General features: G+C 42.7%; 1 protein-coding gene across 5 annotated transcripts in view; it reads right to left on the reverse strand.

Annotated features, from left to right (window-relative positions):
- ap1g1 (adaptor related protein complex 1 subunit gamma 1) overlaps positions 1 to 18350 on the reverse strand; it is a 143238-nt gene extending 124888 nt beyond the window's left edge. For 3 of the 5 annotated variants that reach the window (XM_070898107.1, XM_070898104.1, XM_070898105.1), the window contains exon 1: positions 18057 to 18349. The gene's annotated coding sequence lies outside the window, so the exon portion shown is untranslated. Of the gene's footprint in view, positions 1 to 18056 lie in introns of all 5 variants that reach the window. The other 2 variants (XM_070898106.1, XM_070898108.1) reach the window with 2 other exon arrangements.
- Positions 18351 to 22974: the final 4624 nt, after the last annotated feature.

Consider the following 22974-nt stretch of genomic DNA (forward strand, 5'->3'; position numbering starts at 1 on the left):
CCATATTATGGTCACTCTTCCCCAATGGACCTCGCACAACAAGATTGCCAATTAATCCTCCCTCATAATCCATTAGCTATGAAAAACAGATGTTGAAAGGAAATGAAAGGTGTTATATAAATCAAAGTTCTTTAATTAGCCAGCATTCACGTGTTCCCATGTCTTAAAGGAAAGTGAGGGAGAAAAAAAAACACAAATTGCACTTTTTTCACAAAGTCGTGAGATTAACTTAAAAAAGATAGAGTTCAAGAACTGTAGATTAAAATCAGTATTTCTTGTACTGAATTTAATTTGCACTCATTTTTATAATGATCTTAAAATACCTGCCACTCACTGTATTATACAAGACATTCCATATATTGCATTTCATGAAGAGCACCTCAGTTTGCATCAAATTCTCCCAACAAAGATTTCCACTGTGTAAAAGAAAGTTCTCAAAATAAATTCCCATGACTGCAGAACTACAAATTAGACTGAAAATTTAAACAGTCCTGGCCATAAACATTCAAAAACAGCTGTTGGTTGATATGAGAGAGTCCAATTTTTAGGTAACACATTAAAGCACATTGTCATGAAAATGTGTCTCCGTGGCAAAGTCTTTTATACCATTGTTCTTTTGAAACCTCTTTGGAAACAAAATAGAAAAAGCTAAAAACCAGGTCAAAAATCAACAACCTTAAATACTTATTCCATAAAGCAAATCTTTTTGCGGATAGGCATTTTAGTCATCACTGGGGTAGTCACAATGAATGGTCAGAAATATAATGAGGTCTTTCAAGGCGGCGATTCTGAATTTGTAGTTCTGGACACATGCAAAGCAATAGTACCAAGCTTAAAGGCTCTCCTGCTTGATTGAAGTAGACTACCAAAACAAATCAAAAAAGGCCATGAAAGGAAATGGCACAGAAAGACAGATTCAATACCAAAAGAATGTAATAAGGCGATCAAAATGGCAAGAAATATTTCAAATTGAATAAAAAGTTTTTTTTAAAGTTATATTAAGAGAAACAGAAAAACAAAGGGTGGAATCAGGTGAGGGCATGACAACTGATTTACACACTGATGCTGCAGAAGTGCTAAATAAGTTTTTGGTATCAGAGCATCTAGATAGAAATAAAATACAAGATAGCCAATATGGCTTCATGAAGGAGAGGTCTTGCCAATCTTACTTGGATAGGTTTTCGTTGAGGGTTTTACAAAGAAACTGAATCGGGATCAGGTAGTGGATGTGGTGTACTTGGATTTCAGCAAGGCCTTTGATAAAGTTCCTCTGGAAAAGCTGGTACGGAAGATAAAGTGGGAATCAGTCAAAATATTTTACAATGAATATGTAATTGATTGGCTGATAGGACCCAAAGAGTAGTGGTACAAGGATTGTCATCAGCCTGGGAGACTGTCACAAGTGGGACCCGACATGTGCCTGTTTTAGGATCATAAAATGATCTGGAACTAGGAGTCAAGCACAGACTAAATTTGCAGAGGATACAAAGCTATTGCAGGTGTCAGACTCCAAAGCTGAACAGGATAAGCTACAGGAGGATTTGAATATTCTGGGGAATTGGGCAGACTGGTGGCAGAGGAAATTCAATGTAAAGAAATGCAAAGTGCTTCAGATGGGCAAATAAATCCAGGAAAGGAACTATTACTTAAATGGAAAGAAATTAACAAGCATTGAAAAAGATCTGGAAGTCATGATTGAAAATAAATTGAAGCTATCACAACAATACTTGGTGGCAGAGTGTAAAATAAATCAGATGTTTTAAAAAAGGTCAATTTTGATTGACCCAAAAGTGGAGGTAATCCTGCCACTTTACAAATCATTGTTGCCACAGTACAACAAGCAGCTATTGAAAGAATACAGAAGAGAGCAACCAGAACTGAGGGGGATGAAGGGATTAAATTGAGAAGCAATTATGTAAATTTGGTATGTTACTACAGGAACAGAAGGTTGTGAGGTGATAGGATTGCTGTTTTGAATGATTTTGAAGGTACTAGATAATGCAGACCACGACAAGCTGTTGTTCACCTTGTCCAGAACAGTAGAATGAGAGGATAGAGCCTGCACCCAAAAGGAGAGTAAATTTAAAACGAATCTGCAGAAACATTTCAGCAAGCAAATGGTCAATCTGTGGAAGAGGCTTCCCAAGATGGTGGAAGCAGATAATATTGAATCATTCAAATGCAGATTTGATAGATTGCTTTCACCAAAATATTTTGGGATACAGGTGTTTGAATAATTTGATACATTACATATGGTTAAGTGCAGCATCCTTGGGAATAACAGGCAACTTGAATTTATGGTTCCCAAACCTTTCCACCACTGGGGTTTTCCTCAACTCATGAGAGTCTGGTGTATGCTAACTGAGATTGATTGCAATGATTAGCCAACAGCTCAATTGTAGGAACACAAGTGGGCCATTCAGCCCCAAGTGACTGCTCCTGCATTTAATTAAATCATCTGATCTGTACCTGAACTTCATTTACCTGCCTTTGCTCCATATCCCTCAATACCCTCACCAAACAAAAATCGTCTTGAAAACTCCAATTGACCCAGCATCGACAGCCTTGCTGGGGTGAAAATTCCAGATTTCTACTATCATGTGTGAATAAGTGCTTCTTGGTTTTGCTCCCAAATAGCCGAGCTCTAATTTTATTTTGTCTCCTCGTCCTCAAGACACTCACCAGAGGAAATTGTTTCTCCGTATCTACACTAGCAAATTCTTTGAACACCTTGATCAGATCACTTCTGATACTTAGAGAATACAAGCCAAGTTTATACAAAAAGCACCCTACGAGGGTGTCATGCGACTGCCAGGATGGTGGAAGGTGAACGAGATGGATTATGGTCCTTTTTCATCCAGTGATTCCTTTTTTCATCCAGTGATTCCGATGACAGCTTTAGGAATCTTGGAAAATTAGCTTATTCTCAAAAATTCTTCCAACTTCAAGATGATATGCCAATGTACTGCATAGTGGAGAACTAGCCATCAGCAGAATCCCAGATTTTCAAAATTGAAGTACCTTTAAACCTCTCCAGAACATCACCTGCCTCACTATCATCTCAGACTTCACATTTGTTTTGAAATGCAACGATCAACTTCTGCAACATTTACAATCAACGTGCAAATTTCCTGATGGCCAAACCACAATAAAATTAATGGGCCATCACTATATAGGCACAGCTTGTTAAATTTGACCAGGGAGAGCTTATTTTAAAGTAAATAATAGCCTCGGTATAATGGCCCTGAAATTCCGATGTCCTGGGTCTGTACAATGTGTACGGGATATTGGAAAGGCATCGGAAAAGCCAGGTTTTCAGTGCACAATGCGCATGCGCTGAAAACCGGCTTTTCCAACCTGGCCAGTTGAACCTTGATAGGTCTTGCCCGAGCGATGATTTCTCGCACAGAATTCTGAGTTTTAGAAATCTTCTGCCTAGGATTAGGGCACGAATGTTCTGCGCAAGATAAAGCGGGCGTACAGTCTGCTTTCTGTGCGTATCTACCTGAAACTTTGTTTCAAACAGCTCAATAGCCTTCAGCATAAGCAGCAGTCAGTCGACGCTGAGGAGTTCTGTAGAGTAAAAGCTTAAACGAAATAAACAGCAGGAAATGGAGACAAGCAGCTTCCTCTCAAAGTAATGAGATTTTCAAATCTTCCAACTTTTATAACATTTGAGGTACCGTGTTGTCTATTGCAGCTTGGAAAGTCACTCAGTACCGAGCTCAGTAATTTATTTAGAATGCTTTCCATGGGTTAATGCAGAATGTAGAGGATGGCTTCTTGAGAATAATAGTGCAAAGGCTTTCCAGCAATTGTAGTGAGACCCAAAATATGGTCAAAAGTTTCCACAAACAAATCTCAGTTGAACAGCGTACTTTCACCTTAGTGAATGGATCCTATAAAACTGCACCTTTCACAGAGGCTCAGCTTCGACAACAAATGAGAGGGCAGGAGTTTTGGAATTTAGGACAAGTGCTGTCATCCCATTCTAATTCCATCATTCCACTGCACGAGGAGGGCAGTTGCTTCTTCAGTGTGTTCTGCCATACATTGGCCCAGCCAACAATTCCTGTCCCTGCCAACTTACATCCTCCCCCAAACCAGAAATTTTGTGGCCATCAATCTTAAACATTTTCTCCTCCTTTCATTTGTACATGCAGTTTAGAAGTCACTACTTCTTATTTGCTGGCCATGCTATTACACACTGCACAACTACGACCTGTTCAGAAATGCGACATTTTTAAAGTCTTTATATTGCTTTAATTAACTTTTTAAAACTTAAAATGTTCAAAATAAATTAGACAATCTTTAAATTATTCGAAAAGATTTTTAAAAATCATGGAAGAATCTCACCTTTCAAATCCAGAACTGAAGGCAAAAAAAAATTGGAGGTATGGCCTATGTAAATGAGCTCCTTTTGACAGCTCCTGTGGGCGGGGACAGACTTCGAAAGAATCCACAGGCATCATACTCGCTGCGTTCCCGGGCGGCGTGACATCATACGTTGCCCGGAAATCTTCATCAAAAAAATCGGAAGTTCAAGATGGCGCAGGAGAGAAAGGCAAGTGCACATTTTTTTTCCTTTATTTTAGCAGATTGCCCACGGGAATGGTTTTACAGGAATTTCAGGGCCATTATCCCAATGGGGATCAAATATATTTGTCATAACAAGGTGTTCATTTAATTGAATTACTCAACTTGTGTTGTGGCTCAATATTCAACCTCTATCACAAATATTATTCCTTTTAAGCAGACCTCTCAATATTCAGCATTCTAAATTATGGAGTCCAACCAAAACATGTCCAGTACAGGATCTTAAACTGACGACCATAGAATAAATAGTGGTCAAGAATGAACCTGCATTTATATAGCACCTTTCACATCATAATGTCCAAAATTGCTCAACAGCCAATTATTTGCTTTTGAAGTGCAATTGTTTTATTTTGTAGGCAAAGGCCAGTCTCAACAGTTCGAAGATAAATGGACAGTTGATGTGTTTTTTTTGGGGGAGGTGTTGATTGAGGAATAAATTAGCTAGGAGAGCGAAAGAACACCCTGCTTTTCTTCAAGTGCCACAGGAACTTTTACATCATAGAAACATAAAAAATAGGTGCAGTAGGAGGCCATTTGGCCCTTCGAGCCTGCACTGCCATTCAATGAGTTCATGGCTGAACATACAACTTCAGTACCCCATTCCTGCTTTCTCGCCATACCCCTTGATCCCCCTAGTAGTATGGACTACATCTAACTCCTTTTTGAATATATTTAGTGAATTGGCCTCAACAACTTTCTGTGGTAGAGAATTCCACAGGTTCACCACTCTCTGGGTGAAGAAGTTTCTCCTCATCTCGGTCCTAAATGGCTTACCCCTTATCCTTAGACTGTGACCCCTGGTTCTGGACTTCCCCAACATTGGGAACATTCTTCCTGCATTTAACCTGTCTAAACCCGTCAGAATTTTAAACGTTTCTATGAGATCCTCTCTCATTCTTCTGAACGCCAGTGAATACAAGCCCAGTTGATCCAGTCTTTCTTGATATCTCAGTCCCGCCATCCCAGGAATCAGTCTGGTGAATCTTCGCTGCACTCCCTCAATAGCAAGAATGTCCCTCAAGTTAGGAGACCAAAACTGTACACAATACTCCAGGTGTGACCTCACCAAGGCCGTGTATGACTGTAGTAACACCTCCCTGCCCGTGTACTCAAATCCCTTCGCTATGAAGGCCAACATGCCATTTGCTTTCTTAACCGCCTGCTGTACCTGCATGCCAACCTTCAATGACTGATGTACCATGACACCCAGGTCTTGTTGCACTTCCCCTTTTCCTAATCTGTCGCCATTCAGATAATAGTCTGTCTCTCTGTTTTTACCACCAAAATGGACAACCTCACATTTATCCACATTATACTTCATCTGCCATGCATTTGCCCACTCACCTAACCTATCCAAGTCACTCTGCAACCTCATAGCATCCTCCTCGCAGCTCACACTGCCACCCAACTTCGTGTCATCCGCAAATTTGGAAATACTACATTTAATCCCCTCGTCTAAATCATTAATGTACAATGCAAACAGCTGGGGCCCCAGCACAGAACCTTGCGGTACCCCACTAGTCACTGCCTGCCATTCTGAAAAGTACCCATTTACTCCTACTCTTTGCTCCCTGTCTGCCAACCAGTTCTCAATCCATGTCAGCACACTACCCCCAATCCCACGTGCTTTAACTGTGCACATTAATCTCTTGTGTGGGACCTTGTCGAAAGCCTTCTGAAAGTCCAAATACACACCAACTGGTTCTCCCTTGTCCACTCTACTGGAAACATCCTCAAAAAATTCCACAAGATTTGTCAAGCATGATTTCCCTTTCACAAATCCATGCTGACTTGGACCTATCATGCCCCTCTTTCCAAATGCGCTGCTATGACATCCTTAATAATTAATTTCATCATTTTACCCACTACCGATGTCAGGCTGACCAGTCTATAATTCAGTTTTCTCTCTCCCTCCTTTTTTAAAAAGTGGGGTTACATTGGATCAGTTCCTATGGAGTGGAGGGTAGCCAGAGTCTATGGAATGTTGGAAAATGACTGTCAATGCATCCGCTATTTCCAAGGCCACCTCCTTAAGTACATAAGAACATAAGAATTAGGAACAGGAGTAGGCCATCTAGCCCCTCGAGCCTGCTCCGCCATTCAACAAGATCATGGCTGATCTGGCCGTGGACTCAGCTCCACTTACCCGCCCGCTCCCCGTAACCCTGAATTACCTTATTGGTTAAAAATCTATCTGTGACGTGAATACATTCAATGAGCTAGCCTCAACTGCTTTCTTGGGCAGAGAATTACACAGATTCACAATCCTCTGGAAGAAGAAATTCCTTCTCAACTCAGTTTTAAATTGGCTCCCCCATATTTTGAGGCTGTGCCCCCTAGTTCTAGTCTCCCCGACCAGTGGAAACAACATCTCTGCCTCTATCTTGTCTATCCCTTTCATTATTTTAAACGTTTCTATAAGATCCGCCCTCATCCTTCTGAACTCCAACGAGTAAAGACCCAGTCTACTCAATCTATCATCATAATGTAACCCCCTCATCTCCGGAATCAGCCTAGTGAATCGTCTCTGTACCCCCTCCAAAGCTAGTATATCCTTCCTTAAGTAAGGTGACCAAAACTGCACGCAGTACTCCAGGTGCGGCCTCACCAATATCCTATACAGTTGCAGCAGCACCTCCCTGCTTTTGTACTCCATCCCTCGCGCAATGAAGGCCAACATTCCATTCGCCTTTCTGATTACCTGCTGCACCTGCAAACTAACTTTTTAGGATTCATGCACAAGGAAAAAAAAGGGCCTTGTAAATGTCTGGTGTGTCACCCAGGTCGGGTGGCACGGTTTAATGTTTTATGTTTTGCAGGTAGACTCTAAAGAGTTTCATGCACAAGGACCCCCAGGTCCCTCTGCACCGCAGCATGTTGTAATTTCTCCCCATTCAAATAATATTCCCTTTTACTGTTTTTTTTCCCCCGCCAAGGTGGATGACCTCACACTTTCCGACATTGTATTCCATCTGCCAAACCTTAGCCCATTCGCTTAACCTATCTAAATCTCTTTGCAGCCTCTCTGTCCTCCACACAACCCGCTTTCCCACTAATTTTTGTGTCATCTGCAAATTTTGTTACACTACACTCTGTCCCCTCTTCCAGGTCATCTATGTATATTGTAAACAGTTGTGGTCCCAGCACCGATCCCTGTGGCACACCACTAACCACCGATTTCCAACCCGAAAAGGACCCATTTATCCCGACTCTCTGCTTTCTGTTAGCCAGTCAATTCTCTATCCATGCTAATACATTTCCTCTGACTCCGCATACCTTTATCTTCTGCAGTAACCTTTTGTGTGGCACCTTATCTAATGCCTTTTGGAAATCTAAATATACCACATCCATCGGTACACCTCTATCCACCATGCTCGTTAAATCCTCAAAGAATTCCAGTAAATTAGTTAAACATGATTTCCCCTTCATGAATCCATGTTGCGTCTGCTTGATTGCACTATTCCTATCTAGATGTCCGGCTATTTCTTCCTTAAATGATAGCTTCAAGCATTTTCTCCACTACAAATGTTAAACTAACCGGCCTATAGTTACTTGCCTTTTGTCTGCCCCCCTTTTTTTTTTTTAAAACAGAGGCGTTACATTAGCTGTTTTCCAATCCGCTGGTACTTCCCCAGAGTCCAGAGAATTTTGGTAGATTATAACGAATGCATCTGCTATAACTTCCGCCATTTCTTTTAATACCCTGGGATGCATTTCATCAGGACCAGGGGACTTGTCTACCTCGAGTCCCATTAGCCTGTCCAGCACTACCCCCCTAGTGATAGTCTCAAGGTCCTCCCTTCCCACATTCCCATGACCAGCAATTTTTGGCATGGTTTTTGTGTCTTCCACTGTGAAGACCGAAGCAAAAGAATTGTTTAAGGTCTCAGCCATTTCCACATTTCCCATTATTAAATCCCCCTTCTCATCTTCTAAGGGACCATTTACTTTCGTCACTCTTTTCCGTTTTTTATATCTGTAAAAGCTTTTACTATCTGTTTTTATGTTTTGCGCAAGTTTACTTTTGTAATCTATCTTTCCTTTCTTAGTCATTCTTTGCTGTCGTTTAAAATTTTCCCACTAACCTTGGCCACCTTATAGCATTGGTTTTTAATATTTGATACTCTCCTTTATTTCCTTGGTTATCCACGGTTGGTTATCCCTTCTCCTTCACTGGAATATATTTTTGTTGAGCACTGTGAAAGAGCTCCTTAAAAGTCCTCCACTGTTCCTCAATTGTGCCACCATTTAGTCTATGTTTCCAGTCTACTTTAGCCAACTCTGCCCTCATCCCACTGTAGTCCCCTTTGTTTAAGCATAGTACGCTCATTTCTGACACTACTTCCTCACCCTCAATCTGTATTACAAATTCAACCATACTGTGATCACTCATTCCGAGAGGATCTTTTACTAGGAGATCATTTATTATTCCTGTCTCATTACACAGGACTAGATCTAAGATAGCTTGCTCCCTTGTCGGTTCTGTAATATACTGGTCTAAGAAACAATCCCGTATGCATTCTATGACTTCCTCCTCAAGGCTACACCGTGCGATTTGATTTGACCAATCGATATGCAGGTTAAAATTCCCCATGATTACTGCCGTTCCTTTTTCACATGCCTCCATTATTCCCTTGATTATTGCCCGCCCCACCGTGAAGTTATTATTTGGGGGCCTATAAACTACACCCACCAGTGACTTTTTCCCCTTACTATTTCTAATCTCCACCCACAATGATTCAACATTTTGTTCATTAGAGCCAATATCATCTCTCACAACTGCCCTGATATCATCCTTTATTAACAGAGCTACCCCACCTCCTTTCCCTTCTTGTTTATCTTTCCAAATTGTCAAGATACCCCTGTATGTTTAATTCCCAGTCTTGGCCACCCTGCAACCACGTTTCTGTAATGGCCACCAAATCATACCCATTTGCAATGATTTGTGCCGTCAACTCATTTACTTTATTTCGAATGCTGCGTGTGTTTAGGTAGAGTGTTTTAATACTAGTTTTTAATCCATGATTTTTAGTTTTGACCCCTCCTGCAGCCCCTTTATATTCAGTGGCCCTTTTTGTTTTTTGCCTTGGGTTTCTCTGCCCTCCACTTTTACTCATCTCCTTTCTGTCTTTTGCTTTTGTCTCCTTTTTGTTTCCCTCGGTCTCCCTGCATTGGTTCCCATCCCCCTGCCATATTAGTTTAACTCCTCCCCAACAGCACTAACAAACACTCCCCCTCGGACATTGGTTCCGGTCCTGCCCAGGTGCAGACCGTCCGGTTTGTACTGGTCCCACCTCCCCCAGAACCGGTTCCAATGCCCCAGGAATTTGAATCCCTCCCTGCTGCAACACTGCTCAAGCACGTATTCATCTGAGCTATCCTGCGATTCCTACTCTGACTAACACGTGGCACTGGTAGCAATCCAGAGATTACTACTTTTGAGGTCCTACGTTTTAATTTAGCTCCTAGCTCCTTAAATTCGTCTCGTAGGACCTCATCCCTATTTTTACCTATATCGTTGGTACCAATGTGCACCAAGACAACTGGCTGTTCACCCTCCCTTTTCAGAATGTCCTGCACCCGCTCCGAGACATCCTTGACCCTTGCACCAGGGAGGCAACATACCATCCTGGAGTCTCGGTTGCGGCCGCAGAAACGCCTATCTATTCCCCTTACAATCGAATCCCCTATCACTATCGCTCTCCCACTCTTTTTCCTGCCCTCCTGTGCAGCAGAGCCAGCCACGGTGCCTGAAATTTGCTGCTGCTGCCCTCCCCTGATGAGTCATCCCCCTCAACAGTACTCAAAACGGTGTATCTGTTTTGCAGGGGGATGGCCGCAGGGGACCCCTGCACTGCCTTCCTTGCACTGCTCTTCCTGCTGGTCTTCCATTCCCTAGCTGGCTGTGTACCCTTCACCTGTGGTAAGACCAACACGTGCTACTCACGTCATTCTCAGCATTGTGGATGCTCCAGAGTAAATCCACCCTCAGCTCCAATTCCGTAACGTGGAACGTCAGGAGCTGGAGGCGGACACACTTCCCGCACACGTAGTCGTCAGGAACACCGGAAATGTCCCTGAGTTCCCACATGGTACAGGAGGAGCATATCACGTGACCGTGCCATGACTTAACTCTTGGGTACACTTCAATTGGCAACAATAATGCTAAAGTTTACTCCCCGTTATAGAAGATAAAAAAGAAAAACTACTCACCAATCACCAGCCAATCACTTACCCCCTTGGCTGTGACATCACCTTTCTGTTTCTTTCTACTTCTTTTTTGCCTTCTCCCTGTAGCTGCACAAGCACGCCTCTCGCCGACCCCGGAACTCACGCCTCACCGCGCACCTCTCGCCGACGCTGCTCCCAACTGCCGCTGCGTTGGGCCTTTATAGGCCTCTCACCGACCCCGGAACTCACGCCTCTCCACGCACCTCCGACACTGCTCCCAACTGCCGCTGCGTTGGGCCTTTATAGGCCTCTCGCCGACCCGATTCACGCCTCTCCAAGCACCTCCGACGCTGCTCCCGACTGCCGCCGCGTTGGGATGCAGTCCATCAGGCCCTGGGGATTTATCGGCCTTCAATCCCATCAATTTCCTCAACACAATTTCCCGACTAATAAGGATTTCCCTCAGTTCCTCCTTCTTACTAGACCCTCTGACCCCTTTTATATCTGGAAGGTTGTTTGTGTCCTCCTTGGTGAATACTGAACCAAAGTACTTGTTCAATTGGTCTGCCATTTCTTTACATCCATCTAAACAGGCAGACAGAGCAGTGGTTTAACATCTCATCCGAAAGACAGCACCTTCAAAGATACAGCATTCCCTCAATACTACACTGACATGTCAGCCTGGATTATGTGTTCCAGTTCCTGATTCATAGGTGAGTGTGCCACCATCAAACTGCCATATGCAATCTTCCAAAATTAATTCGCTGGCTGTGAAGCACTTTGGGACATACCAAGGGACAGTGAAGACACTATATAAATGTAAGTATTTATTTCTTTTTACAATACTTTTTCATCTGTCCATTGCAGAGTTGGAGGAACCCAAAATCTTAAGTGCCAGGCAAAAAATTAACATGCCAAAATGTTAGTCAGCTGATGTTTCCATGCAAAACTGATGTTTCAGATTCCAACTGTTAAGTCAAATGGTTTTACAGGACTTTGTAAAAGAAATTTTGGTGAAATGTTTCAATTTCTGGACCACACCACACACTCAGCCAGCCAGCAGGGAATTACACCGAACCAATAAATACCACAACAGTTATTGATAAAGTTTTCCAGGTTGCCTTATAATAACAATCAAATTTTAAGTTACAATATCAAGACTTCCAATTCTTATGTTCCCGATCAATGCTAAAATTTTACTTGTACTTTGGTCTGCAACAAACATTCATACCACTGTCCCACATTTATTCCCTTATGCTGTTCTTGTGAACATTCTGGAAAAAAAAAATTCAGAATCATTGGCAAACAAGAAATGACTGCTTCCAAATATTGAATCTGTAGATGGAATGGAAGACTTACTTAAAATTCTCGTGAACAAAAGAAGGTTTGGAACCTTCAAATCTGGGAATCCAACTTGTGCACTCTTTCAATTAACTTTTTTTAATAACCTGAATTTTGTCCAACATAAAAATCACATTAGGACAGTGAACACAGGCCAATCCTAGAAATACTGAACTGTTCAATTACTTCTACAGGCAATTTCAGAGTACAAAATTAACCAAAACTACAAATAATAAATTTACCCTATCCTTGGACCGTTATCACAGCTTTATACTCTTTTCCCCAAATGGAATATCGTTACACTACCTGAATTACAAGGTTTACCCTGGTGTTTAATTTCTAGATAGATAGGCAATAAAAGGTCTGCATAATTATACAAGTCTCAACAATACAGTTAACATGAACAAATGTCAACACAAAGAACTTTAAGATGGACTGAACAACAAAAAGCAGAATATTAAATCTTTAGATTATTTCCAAATACAAATTTGAGCACAATATTTCTACTACTTTCATGTCACTTCTGGAATAATGAACTTAATATTGTGATAAAGCCACACAATAATGTTGGAGTTGATTTTAGGTCAGGCTTAAAAACCTGCTTCCGCTAATATCTTAAAGGTTGATATTTAATGAACAGCCATGACAACCTTGTGTTTGCCCTTTCAACTAAAAATCTAGTATAATTAAAAAGGTCAAGCAACAGCTCTCCAAATCAATATCTGGTACACAAATGGAAGACTGAGAAATTCCTCAAACATTTGGCCTCTATGTTACTGGAGAAAGTGTAGCTCTTGCAAACTAAAGCAGCCAGTTATACATATCCGCCTTTTGTTTCATATTTTGCAGCCTTAACGCACCGTGTGCCTAGGTAGGATTATTAATACAAATATGTACATGTTCACATGACAATCGACTCAAATATAAATTTGATTATCCACAAAAATATACAATGTGTGCGCCATATTGGTTCTCTAGAAAACCCCTGGATACCCTGTGCAAATACAGCAGCAACTTTCATTTACATATAGAACTAAATGGTACGATACTGAAAAGCATATAGAGGAACAAAGGGACCTTGGAGCGCAGGTCCACAGATCCCTGAAGGTAGCAGGCCAGGTAGATAAGGTGATCAAGGCGGCATACGGAATTCTTGCCTTTATTAGCAATGCACAGAATACAAGAGCAAGGGCCTTATGCTTGAACCATATAAAACACTGGTTAGGCTGCAGTTGGAGTACTGTTTGCAGTTCTGGCCACCACATTACAGGAAAGATGTGATTGCACTAGAGGGTATAGATGAGAGTTACAAGAATGTTGCCTGGACTGGAGCATTTTGGCTATGAGGAAAGATTGGAGATGCTGGGTCTGTTTCCTTTGGAACAGGAGGCGGCGGAGAGGAGACCTGCTTGAGGTGTATAAAATTATGAGGGGCCTGGATAGAAAGGACTTTCCCTTGGCAGAGGGGTAAATAACCAGGGGCATAGATTTAAAGTAACAGGGGGGGGGGGGGGTAAATAGAGCAGATGTGAGGTGAAACTTCTTTACCCAGAGGGTACCTATTCAAATTAACTGACCGGTTTCACACGCAACATTCCTAGGTGGCATGACATCATGGGCTGTCCAGGACTTTGCCGGTTCAAAACAGAATTCTCCGTGTGCACTAGTGGGGGGGGGGGGGGGGGGGGGGGGTGCTGCACTGTCGGAGGTGCCATCTTTCAAATGAGATGTTAAACTGAGGCCATCTGCTCTCTCAGGTGGACATAAAGGATCCCATGGCACTATTTTGAAGAGCAGGGGAGTTATCCAATATTTATCCCTCAATCAACATAATAGATTATCTGGTCATTATCATATTGCTGTTTGTAAGATTTTGCTGTGCACAAGTTGGCTGCTGCGTTTCACACATTACAACAGTGACTGCACTCCAAAAGTACTTCATTGGCTGTAAAGCACTTTGATACATCCAGTGGTAGTGAAAAGCACTATATAAAGTAAAGTATTTCTTTTCTTTTATTATTTCTAGGTCTGTTGTATACCAATTGATAGGAAATTGATTGCTATGTCAACAACTCCATTATTATTGTTTACACAACTCATCATCATAGGCGGTCCCTCGAACGAGGATGACTTGCTTCTACGAGTTCACAGATGTTTCAATGAAGCACCCAATGTTCCAGTCCTGAACTCCAATTGAAGGGTGGAAGATGCCTGTGCGTGGATTGTTTTAACATGTGGTGACCGTTGCACACCAGCCACCACACGGGCTTGACAGAGCTAGGCCTTTATCCAGTGGCAAGGGTTGAACCAGGACGACTGGAGACCAGCTCTGCTGCATGGATCTAGTGCACACACATATCGCAGTGTGGGCTGGCCCGTGCTGCCCCTGGACCCGCGCCTCTTCTGGGCTCTGTACCCTCATTCGCCTCACCTCCGCCCGTGATGTTCCAGGGCCCGGCGCTCCACATCTGTTTATAACCCCGACCTACAGTGGTGCTCTCACACAGGTTGGGGCGGCCCACGATGTTCCAGGGGCCGGCACTCCAGCTCTACTTATAGCCCTGACCTGCGGTGGAGTTCTCATACAGGTTGGCTACAGGATGGTAGAAGGCAAAATAGATGTACTGTGGTCTTTTTTTGTCTTGTAATTCCCACGTTCTTAGTATAGGTCTAATTTTTTTTACTATCTTTCAATAATGTGTTGTGAAACGTAAGGAAAAAATACCCCTCTACTATATATCCTCTACCAAAAAGTCATCGCCCCCTTGCTATGGATACTGCTGAATTTTTCCACAGCCAATTCAGCTTGTGTTCATAATCACACCATTCATACAGGATTATGTTCAGTGTGCCAGTTTTTAAAATTTTTTTAAATCAAACAAATGCAAAAGGTACACTACACAAAGTGCCACTTTACTGGTTCAACTGAAATTGGAATGGATAAAGCCCAAGTTACCTGCTTATAATAGAAACAAACTTTTAAAGTTCGACCATTTAAATTTAGCCCAGAAGGGAGAAATGGGGAGAACACACAAAAGTACAGCAAGGAGTGCAGATATCAGGCATCTTCAGGGTTGGCTTAATTACTGTTAAGCTCCTAGTCCAGCAATGTCTCGAATTTAAAATTTGCATCCTTGTGTTAAAGTCACTCAATGGCTTCACCCCTTCCCAACACTAACCTCCTTCAGCCCTATAACCCTCCGGGAACGATGCGTTCCTCCAATTTCCACCTTCCCACCATTGGTACCCAGGCCTTCAGTTATTTAGGCCAGAAGCTCGAATTCCCTCTCCCTAAACTTCTCTCCTCCTATAAAACACTCCTTACAATCGACTTCTTTGACCAAGCTTTTGGTCACCTGTCCAAATATTTCCTTTTGTGCCTTGGTGTCAAATTTTGTCTAATAACACTCCTGGGAAGTGTGTGGGATGTTTTACTAGATTAAAGGCTCTTTAGAAATTCAAGTTGTTGTTGTGACTACTGAAGCTCATGTAAAGTATGGTATAGGAATATGTGCAACCACTACAAGTCATGCTCTACAGGACAGAGGGAAGGAAATCAAACAAATGCAATAGTAGGGCCGAATGGCCTACTCCTGCACCTATTTTCTATGTTTCTATTCTATGTTTCTATAACTAGGAAAACGAAGGCTATTTTTAATCAATCATGTAAGACATGGCTGAACCTAATGCAGTAAGATAGTGTTGGATGAGAGAACAGACTTTTTAAAATGTCACTGCTTCTTTGAGGTACAAACAGGAAGCCATACCCTATTAAGTAAGTTTCATTGAGACCCTGTAAGGTTAGAGCAAAGGTGGATCTCCTACTTTAAAAGGGCTCTTTTACCACAATGTTTTTGTCAGCAGGTGAAGAAGTTCTCTCAAAACATCCATTTGATTAAAAATCTGGTTGTTTCAGACAAGGGAGATGAATAGCTTTAATACTTTTAACAAGTTCAGGGGTACGTACGCCTGACAATTTCTTAGCAGTGTCTGCCGTGGCTCAGTTGGTAGCAGTCAGAAGGCTGCGGGTTCAAATCCCACTCCAGGGACCAGCACAAAAAAAAAAATCTAGGTTGACACTTCAGTGCAGTGCTGAGGAAGTGCTGCATGGTCTGTGGTGCCGTCTTTCAGATGAGAGCAGACAGACATCTGCTCTCTCAAGTGGACGTAAAAGATCCCACGGTACTATTTCGAAGAGCAGGGGAGTCATCCCCGGTGTCCTGGCCAATATTTAACCCTCAATCAACATTAAAAAAAAGATTATCCGGTTGTCATCACATTGCTGTTTGTGGGAGCTTGCTTTTGCACAAATTGACTGCCATGTTTCCTACATTACAACAGTGACTACACTTCAAAAAGTACTTAATTGGCTGTAAAGCGCTTTGAGATGTCCGGTGGTCATTAAAGGCACTATATAAATCCAATTATTTATTTTTATTCTGTTCATATAATTTTTTTCTGAATAATCCACCATCACTTTCTTCAACCGACACCTCGCTGGATAGTCCCAATCTTCAAAAAGTAGGCAGACAGATCAGTAATGGAACACAAATAAAACACCAATATGTCAAACCACATGAGTACATTATTTCAGAGGTAAAAATGCTGGAATGTTCTACATAAAAATTATGACTGCAATTCATAATAATCACACCGTGGTTAATACTTTTAAAAAACTACTCTTGCAAACTTGCTTTTTTGGGAGGCGGGCGACGAGGGGAAAAAAAAATCAGTTGAGCTCCAGATGACTGGCCCAATTGCAACTCAATTAACCAATTGAATACAATGGTGCACAAATTGGAGGTGCACCAGAAGCAGCCCAAAAATACAGTACCTGATATAGTTAGAGATTCACAAATGCTTAAGCTATGCTTTCAAAATGTTATTGCCAACATTTATATGCTCAAATTCTGGACCCTTGTGTATATGCTCCCATTAGGAAACTGTGCATCAAAAGGAATACAATTTAAAGTTAAACTGATGACCTGTACTGACATAACAGGATGCTTTCTTATATTTAATACTTCACCTATGGCAAGCACGATTTTATTGCAAAAATGGTAACAAACACTTGTCAACTGTCATTTTTAGTTCTACAGCATTCACAAAATTCAGTCTTAAACTATTTCCTGGTCTAAAGTGTAGTGTCATCAGAGTGCTTCTTTTTTGGATAACGACGACTGTCACAATGATAGCCCGTTGGAAGATTTGGAACAATCACCATGAAAAAATCACCACTGATCAAACATAATATATCTTAAAAAAAACTATACACCAATATTTTGTGTGATCGTTCGCATTATATACATTTCAATCAATCTTGATTTTTTTTTCGGTCTATAATAACGCAATTACCCTAAACTTCCTTCAACCCCAAAATATCGCAACCTGATTGACAAGACTCATGAACCTCGGTGAAACTGCAGGAACAGCAGTGTAATTAAACCATTAAAAAAAAATCGGATACACTCAATGCCAGAACTTAAATCATGGCTAATTCTCAAGTCTCTGTAAACAACTCCACTCCCATTCCTTATACACACAGCCACTCTCCGAAAATGTAATGATCCATATTGGGAATCAGAAAGCAGGAAGACTTGCCATTTAAAACTACTCTCTAGTTAATCATGAAGAACGAATATTTAGTGCCCGCACAGCAGTTGCCTGACACAAACTAGGGAACTGTGGCTTTCAGAGCGCGATTGAAATGGGCCATTGCAATTGGGAAGGTGGAAAAAGCAAGAAATGGAACCACAGGCGGCAGCAGCAGGGCCGCATTCTCCAGCCTTCCGGCGAGAAAACAACTTCCACTCCAGGGGAGGGGAGGTAAGAGGCACGTTATAACAGGGGAAAAGTGCATTGCAATAACCAGAATCACAATATTGGAACTGTCTCAGGAAGACTTCAAAAGCGTCGGCAGATGCTCAAGTGAAAGCGCAGCCACCTACCAGCCGAAGCGATCCGATTGACGGCTGCTCCACAAACGGTGGGACCCGGCGACTTCCACTCACATTCAAAATGGCGGCGCCTCCAGCCTGATCACTTTCCAACTGCCGCGGAAAGATTACGCTGACCCTTTTTCCGGAAAAAGAGGACTTACCATAGAGATATTTTTGTAATAACGTTTGAGGGAGGGAATACTGCAATTGTGTAGTTTAACAAATCGAGATAACTTCCTTTTATTTTGGGCCGGTAACTTACTGAGTTCACCGCAGAACATTTATTATTTTGTTGTTAAAAACGTGTATGTGTCTGGAGCAGCGAGGGAGTGCTGCGGGTTTACGCGTGGCAATCATTGATGACGTCAGCGGGGGTCAGGCCAAGCGCTGCTCCTCCCGGGTCACGTGGGCCGGGTTGAAAGTGGCTCGGTTGAAGGTCAAAAGATTTTTAACCCGAAACGGAGGAATTCGTCGGCTTACCACGTCCTTTTTGACACAATTATAATTAAAAGAAAATAAATAGTTAGCACGATAATTCGTACTGTCCTTTTACGGATTAAAATTTACTGAGAAGAGTAATCCATTTAATCCAATGAAAATTGTTTTTTAACCATCTCTGAATAACTTTCAGCCAGCTTTCTGATTGCTGGACACGAGAATAATTTTTTTTAACCTCTGGTGGCTTTGATAAATTTTCGGAAAGCATCCCCCAGAATATGGTTAGCAATGTTCCCCATATTTTTTTTATTTACACAATACCACAACCTCGTGAGTGGAAAAAAAAATCAGGGTCACCAAAATATTGTGCATTTTTTTTACAAGATTAGATGTTCACGGGTCACATTTGGCAAAGAACGACCGCGAGAGAATCGCAGATCCACATGACACCAAAAACTCTTTTTGGAGTTTATCTGCAAAACAAAACACATTAAACCGTGCCACCCGACCTGGGTGACACACCAGACATTTACAAGGCCCTTTTTTTCTTTTTTTTGGTTTTTTTTGGGGGTTTTTTCCACATGACACCAGAAAGTTTGCCCAGCACAGATCAGGTGTTTAAAGTATACTTTTATTATCTTTTAATGCAATTCATCAGAAAGCATATATATATATATATATAATGTAAAGTCTGAGTTAATCTCATGTGGAAATTCAGAATGTTGTAGTGGTTATTGCTGAGGATAGAGTGTAATTAGAGCATAGCAGTTTTACAAAAACAGTTTAAAATATGGACATAGGAAAAGTGCACAGATATAAGATTCTTAATACATCGATACAACAACATGCATTTATATAGCCCATTTAACATATATAAACTATCTTCGGATGTTTTACTAAGACAAAATTTGACAGCAAACAACATACAGAATTACATAGGATATACATCACAGAAACAGGTTGTTATGTCTTCAGATGCTCTAATAATGACTCCACGAGCCAGTGTGTTGTGCTTAAACTATAGTGACCTTAGTCCATTTAATGTAACTCCAGAGTGAGGATCACACATGGTGGCCTGCCTTTTATACTTGGCCTGGCACACCTGTACAGGTAATCTACAAGTCTCCCACTGCGGTGCCCTCTGGTGGCACACCTTGTAATAGTACAAGCAGTAACAATGTAGGATACATAACATCACTCTTCCCCCAAGTCTTTAGTGCAAATCACCTTTGCATTGACTGTGCTCTGTGCTTGGCTCTATTTGGTTGACCCTTGGAGGGTCGTTTCCATCTTGGATGAGTAGGTGGTGTTTCGTTGGCAGTAGAGTTGCTGGTGGTTTCTGTTTGTGTGTCCATGCCCACTCCATTCTCTTGCCTCCCCACCCCCCACATACAGATTGTGCCGTAAGCTCATTACATTCATATGTATTCAAGTCCAAAAAAAAATTTGCATTTGCCATATTGCATTCATAGTACCATGGTGAGGTAAGTACATTTGAATGGTGAGGTACATGCTTGGAATATACTTGGAGTCAGTGCTGGGGTCCGCACTGGTGCGCGAGAACAAACTAGTGCCACGACTGCTGGATGGTGTCCAGGTAGTCTGGTGGCGGCACAGTGCCCAGTGCTGGCAGTGGGAACCCGGTTGGCTCAAGTTGCCTGCTCTCGGGGCTTTTGCTGTTGCTTCTAGCGTCGGGCAGGTTCACAGATGCCTGTGACCTCCCTGTCCTCTCCTTGCGCCCCGGTTCGCTGCTGCTCCCTGAGGGGCAGTTGTCTGGCTGGCTGGTCCCAGTCCCATTTGGGAGACCCATTGCGGGTGACCCTTTGTTTTCGGGTGTAGCCTTGGTGGCGATAGGGTCTGGGGGCTGCGCCTTTGCGCAGTTTGCGCTTTCAGGCTCGTGGCGGTTGGTGCCATCGGATGCCTGAAAGGTGGAGCCGATCGGGGGCAAGGTATCGATACCGTTGCCATTGCCCTCCTGAGATCGCTTGCTCTGCAGCTTGTATGTATTAGCTGCTTGTGGCCACACTCCGTGGTGCATCACTCTGGTCCCAGGGATGCAGGCTACAGCATTGGGTAGCTCGCTGGACCTGTGTACTCCCGCAGGGTATTTGCCCGCTGCACTGACTGTATGCAGTTGAAATTCTACATCACATGTTTCATTTCTTATTGTACATAAGCTGTAGCTCCGATCACAATCGCGCGACGTTACCTTGTTTATTGCACGTACATAACTCTGATCATCAATTACATATTTTACATCTAACTCAAAGTTGCTGTTACATTGATTGAGAGTGTGGAACTGTCCCTTTAAGTGTGGTGAGTTGCAGGCCTCCTTTAAGAGAGTCTTGCTATCTTTACCCCAATCCTCTTCTTCGGTGTTGCTCCATCAGCGCTGCACCTCGTGGTCCGGCCGCCACCATCTTTTTCTTCAGCGCCTCACTTCGTGGTTTGGGCACCATCTCTTTTTTATCCACGATGTCGACTGCTGTGATCCTCTTCTCCCCGGGTTCCTCCACCGATTCTCTTCCTCCGGAGTCCTGCCACTGGAGCCTGGAGGGTGCATTTGGATCGTCTCAGATGGATCATCTCCACGCAGTCGTGCTGAGCGGTCTGTGCCTTGGGTGCTGTGCTGGCCTGCTCTCTGGTGCCGGGTCCAACCTCAGGTGAGGTTTTGTTTTGCCTCGCAGCGCGGGGGACGTCGATCGCTGGAGGGATGAAATCTTCCCAGCTCCAATGGATCTTCTCCATCCACCTTCTTCTGAGTAGCGTTGGTCCATCACCTGCAACAATCCATAAGGGTAACTTGTGCACCGTGCCATCATGGAGTACCTTTACATCCGCACTACCAACGACTGGGATAAGTTCATTGTTGTAGATGCACAGCTTTGCCTAAACCCGGACCAACTTGAGTCGTTCAGCCTGATTGTCCCATAGCCTCTCAAACGGTTCTTGATTCATTACTGACTGGCTCAGCCCCATGTCCACTTCCATGAAGACTGGAACACCATTTATCTCGGCTTCCATCCTCAACGGAGAATATTCGATGGTGCAGGTAAACATGCTATAGAAATATAGAAAATAGGTGCAGGAGTAGGCCATTCAACCCTTCGAGTCTGCACCACCATTCAATAAGATCATGGCTGATCATTCCCTTAGTACCCCTTTCCTGCTTTCTCTCCATACCCCTTGATCCCTTTAGCCACAAAGGCCATATCTAACTCCCTCTTGAATATATCCAATGAACTGGCATCAACAACTATCTGTGGTAGGGAATTCCACAGGTTAACAACTCTCTGAGTGAAGAAGTTTCTCCTCATCTCAGTCCTAAATGGCCTACCCCTTATCCTAAAACTGTGTCCCCTGGTTCTGGACTTGCCCATCAACGGGAACATTCTTCTCGCATCTAACCTATCCAGTCCTGTCAGAATCTTGTAAGTTTCTATGAGAAACTTATCCTTCTGAACTCCAGTGTATAAAGGCCCAGTTGATCCAGTCTCTCCTCATATGTCAGTCCCGCCATCCCGGGAATCAATCTGGTGAACCTTCGCTGCACTCCCTCAATAGCAAGAACGTCCTTCCTCAGATTAGGAGACCAAAACTGAACACAATATTCCAGGTGAGGCCTCACCAAGGCCCTGTACAACTTCAGTAAGACCTCCCTGCTCCTATATTCAAATCCCCTAGCTATGAAGGCCAACATATCATTTGCCTTCTTCACCGCCTGCTGTACCTGCATGCCAACTTTCAATGACTGATGAACCATGACACCCAGGTCTCATTGCACTTTCCCCTGTCCTAATCTGCCACCATTCAGATAAGATTCTGCCTTCGTGTTTTTGCCCTCAAAGTGGATAACCTCACATTTATCCACATTATATTGCATTTGCCATGCATTTGCCCACTCACCTAACCTGTCCAAGTCACCCTGCAGCCTTTTAGCGTCCTCCTCACAGCTCACACCAACTTAGTGTCGTCTGCAAATTTGGAGATATTACACTCAATTCCTTCATCTAAATCACTAATGTATATTGTAAAGAGCTGGGGTCCCAGCACTGAGCCCTGCGGTACTCCACTAGTCACTGCCTGCCATTCCGAAAAGGACCCGTTTATCCTGACTCTCTGCTTCCTGTCTGCCAACCAGTTCGCTATCCACGTCAGTACATTACCCCCAATACTATGTGCTTTGATTTTGCACACCAATCTCTTGTGTTGGACCTTGTCAGAAGCCTTTTGAAAGTCCAAATACACCACATCCACTGGTTCTCCCTTGTCCACTCTACTAGTTACATCCACAAAAAATTCTAGAAGATTTGTCAAGCATGATTTCACTTTCATAAATCCATGCTGACTTGCACCGATCCTGTCACTGCTTTCCAAATGCGCTGCTATTTCATCTTTAATAATTGATTCCAACATTTTCCCCACTACTGATGTCAGGCTAACTGGTCTATAATTACCCATTTTCTCTCTCCTTTTTTAAACAGTGGGG

Source organism: Pristiophorus japonicus, chromosome 13, assembly GCF_044704955.1.
Source record: "Pristiophorus japonicus isolate sPriJap1 chromosome 13, sPriJap1.hap1, whole genome shotgun sequence".
NCBI classification, from domain to species: Eukaryota; Metazoa; Chordata; class Chondrichthyes; family Pristiophoridae; genus Pristiophorus; species Pristiophorus japonicus.